This window comes from Coptis chinensis, chromosome 9 (assembly GCF_015680905.1).
Source record: "Coptis chinensis isolate HL-2020 chromosome 9, ASM1568090v1, whole genome shotgun sequence".
In the NCBI taxonomy this organism is placed as follows: domain Eukaryota; kingdom Viridiplantae; phylum Streptophyta; class Magnoliopsida; order Ranunculales; family Ranunculaceae; genus Coptis; species Coptis chinensis.
The window spans coordinates 69571569-69576047 of NC_141464.1; the positions used below are offsets into that span (position 1 = coordinate 69571569).

Sequence of the window (4479 nt, forward strand, 5' to 3'; positions counted from 1 at the left end):
AAGTGACACAACAAGTCTGATGTGTCGGATTTTTCTGATTTACAAAAGCGACACAAGTAGTGGTGACACAACAGGTTTTTATCAAACCGACACAATATATATAGTACTTGTGTCGGTTTTTAAGTATAAACTGACATAACAAGTATACTACTTGTGTCGGTTTTAGCCTTGCACAACTATAAATTTGCTCTGGGAAAAGCATAAATCGACACAAGAAATAGCGTTGTTGTGTCAGTTCTTCTTTAAACCACACAAAATTGGATCTCTTCTTGTGTCGGTTTTAGTGGATCACCTGTTTCGAAAAAAAAATGTAGAACAACTATTAACCTGTATAAAATCATTGTCAATCCACATCGATATAACACAACTAACAATCTCAAAAACAATTTCATTTCATTACAAAATAATTCCATTATCCAACATCAGTTTACAATCAACCAACCAACTATCCAAAATACAAAACGAAAACCCACAAAATAAAACCTAATCAGCCTAGTCTAGTCTAACACCATGTGAGAAAATGATTTCACGTCTAGCTTTTATCCATCCATCTAGCCATCATAGCCATGTTCTATTAAGTTCAATCTACAAAAAAATAAAAAACAAAACAAAAGAAGTAGTTAGGTACGGTTCAATATATCATAAAGCAACAAAATTCATTATAGTACAAAATGCAAATACGCTACATGTTTTGGGACAAGCAAATACGGTACAAAACTATTTTCTAGTACAAAATGAAAATACGCTACATGTTTTGGAACAAGCAAATATGGCACAAAACTCTTTTCTAGTACAAAATGCAAATACTATACAAAACTCTTTTCTAGTTTTGGAACAAACAAATATGTAACGCCCCAAAACTCAAACAATTACAAATCTATGACACGTGGTTTTTATAGTAAAATTTCAGCAATCTCTCCTCTATATTTTCGACATTTCATAAATATAAACCTGTCATAACCTGAAAATCACAATCATATATTTCTCATTGGTTAACCCAGTTACTTAACCGTCTCGACCGATGCCATAGCAGTCAAATAACTAGCTTCCAAAAATGAGATCACTTCAACATTAGGACTTAGTAGCCAAAGTACTTGAATGTCTCTACTAATGCCAGATCATCCAAGCACATCGTACAAAGTCATTACCGAAAACACAAGTAAAATACATACATCCGAGTCCCATAGCTATCGAAAGGTTTACACCCTTAACAAAATATATTTACAATGTATACATACCATATTTCCAAAAGTTTCCGTTGATTATAAATTCAGTGTTTGCTTTATTGTTGAGTTGGTAATGACTAATCTTATATCCATACTTAAATGAAATCCATTTCGACGCCTAGATCCAAATTTATAACGAGTTCATCTTGTACTCTTCTCATTTCTCCTAATACCAAAAGATTGAGTAATATACCTAACTATTGAAAAAATTGAAGATTAACAACTAAATTGTTCCAACATACACCTTAGCGGCTACTTGGACTCCTTAACAAGCAAGCTAGCTAGCTACTCCATGGGTAGCTCAAAAAATTAATTAGAAAACAATTCTAATTAATATAAGGCAATAGAGCCCAGATAATACCTTACACAAATAACTGTGATGATCTATAGGATATATTGGTCGATAAAGTCAATGAAGTCCTGACGAAGTACATCTATTTCCCTAGTCGTGTATGTGTCCTTACTAGCCAACTTCATCACCTAAGTGAGTCAAGAAAAAAGTTGATGGATTATGAATTTTTTTCGATAACATACTTTTTTCGATATCATATTTTTTTGTTTATGTTGATGTGATGAGGCGTCCTTCTCTTTCTTTTTTTTTTTTTTGCTCCCCCTTCTTATTCTATCCTCCCCTATTTTTCAATTCAAAGAGATAAGAACAAAAGAGAACCCCCTCCTTCATCTTTTCATGTCTATCATTCACTTAGATATGAGCCTAATTAGTAAGCCCACATACAGGCCTAACTCGCCCCAAAATTAATATAAAGGCCCAAAACAGTTCTAAGCCCACATAAAACAAATACTTAATACTTACCAATTACCACTAGGCATCAAATGCATTTTAATGACACTAACAATTAAATGAATGAATTATCCCATGCTAGAAATAAACTATATGATCACGCCCAAATTCTCATAATTAATAGTAAAATCCATCACTAACTTAAAATATTAAATTCTAATAATCGCACATTCAATCACCAAATCACAAACTTAACCCGCATGTAAAGAGACGAGCTCCACTGACTGAACCCGATATATAAGCAAACAAAACAGCCACCAAACTCTGTGCCTCACCAATATACTTTATGTAAAATGAACTTTCAATTATTTAGAAGTAGTACCAGAAAGGTGTGCAAGCCAATGTAATGGTGTCATCATACCACTCTATCATTTTTGGAACTCTTATGGAGTGAGTTGAGAAGAAACCTGAAAGTAACATATAGGAATTTTATAAGGTGTGCAAAAACCATCAGCTAGATAAACAAAAGAACTCCTCTAACTACTAATCGATATACTGATTCAATAACTCCTATCATCAACTATAAAAGAAACAATACCTTCAATGACACCTTAACAATCAACTTTGCATTAAGTTTAGTGGACAATCCAACTACCATAGCCTTTGCAACCATCTCAAATGACAAAGAAACCAAGATAGCCTTCCCCTTGCATTTGAAACCAAAGAAACACATTCAAACCTTATAAGCAATGTTGCCCAAATCAGTATAAAGCATATGAGCACAAGAGGATGCGATATGGGTGTTGAACCAATTTAGCTGCCAGAAGAAGCAAATGTCAAAGAACTTGACACCTATACTTGAACTATACATACTCTAAGTACATTCTAGTTTATGATATATAGTTTGATTACAGTTTAAAAAAATGGCAATGTGAGCATTCAACCAAACAATAACGTTCAAAGGCAAGAAACAACAACACATGGATGAAGGCGGGTTTACGGCTTTACGCAAACAGAATCCAAACAACCAAAATGCAATTCTTTTACTTTAGATAATAGTGATCATCACTCATCAACACAACTCAAACGACAACAAAACTTCCAACAATATTCAGACATCAAGTAACATTTTGTTAACATAAAATCAGTCATTTTCATCAACAAACCAACACCAGCAACTTAAACGGCAGTCAAATTTTTCAAGAGGAAGGATATGAACTTAAAGTAAGAACTAACCAACATATAACAATTTCAAATACAGTGATTCAACAGCCGTCAACATGCCAAATTAAAGCTTCTAGCATAATTCTAAATTAACCATACACTTAAAACTTTAAATTCAACAAAATAGAGTTGACAAAACAACATAAACACATAAAATTTCAAATACCCATTTCTCAAAATTCGAATCAAAGCATCTAATCAACATCAGATCTACAAAAACCTAGATTTTGAAACAATTATATTCAATTAGTTAAAATCAGGGGGAATTTGAAATATTTTTAATGGCTTAAGTACCTATTCCGTTAAATCTGCAACATCTTCGAGTGTTTTCCAAGCCCATCTCCTTCTTCTTTTCCAAACCTATCCAGTGAAAAAAAACGGTAGTCAAATTTAAGAATTAAAGTGAGAAAAGTAATGAAATTAGGGTTACCTTTATCTTTAAGAAAGAAGAGAAAGCATCGGTGGTTTGTGTTTTGAGAGGTTCGAATTTTGAAAGTGCGAAAAAGCTAGAGTTTTTTTTTTTGTGTGAAAGAGACGAAGAGGAGAGAGACATAAATATTTTTGGAGCGGGATACTTGAAACATTTCATTGTCAAAAGTTTGATGTGTGGTCTCATGAAGCCTACTACAATCACTAACTCGGATTTTATCAGAAGAGACACAACAACATGATTTGTAGTGTCAGTTTTGATAAAACTGACACAATTGAAAATTTTGTAGTGTCGGTTTTTAGTGAACTGACATAAGAAAGTTTATTGTGTCGGTTTCTTATATACCCGACACAACCTGTTATTTTGAACCGACACAACAACCCTTTTTTTTAGTAGTGGAAGGAACTGGTTTGATATAAAAGAAGACCCACCACAATATGCTTCCTGGTTTTGGAAAGGGGTATATGCATAAAGTGCCCATCAATATCACAGATGGAAGTATGTGGAGTATTGGTAAGGGGGAGGAGGTCTCTGTAATGAACCATCCTTGGCTGAATATCAATAATAAACCTTTAGCTCTTACTAAACTTATCCCTATGAAACAAGATCATCAGAATCTCAAAGTAAAGAATCTTATTCGATACTTGATGATGGTAGTGGGTGGGATACAAATAGGGATTGATCACCTATTCCCACCTGCTATTGGTAATCTTATTAAGCATCATGATCAAACCTATCGATGCTAGGAAAAGATAAGTTGAGATGGATGGGTACTAGAAATGGGACCCTGTTTGTGAAGTCAGTCTATGATATGATGAATGAGAACCTTTGGCTGGAACACCCTTCATCTTTCAACA

General features: G+C 33.7%; 1 long non-coding RNA gene across 1 annotated transcript; it reads right to left on the reverse strand.

Moving 5' to 3' along the window:
* Positions 1–368: 368 nt before the first annotated feature.
* On the reverse strand, positions 369–3406 carry LOC147477675 (uncharacterized). The gene is made up of 3 exons (XR_015209537.1): positions 2567–3406; positions 2351–2435; positions 369–585 (listed from the first exon to the last, which is right to left on the reverse strand). It is a non-coding gene; the product is annotated as an uncharacterized LOC147477675 (long non-coding RNA).
* Positions 3407–4479: the final 1073 nt, after the last annotated feature.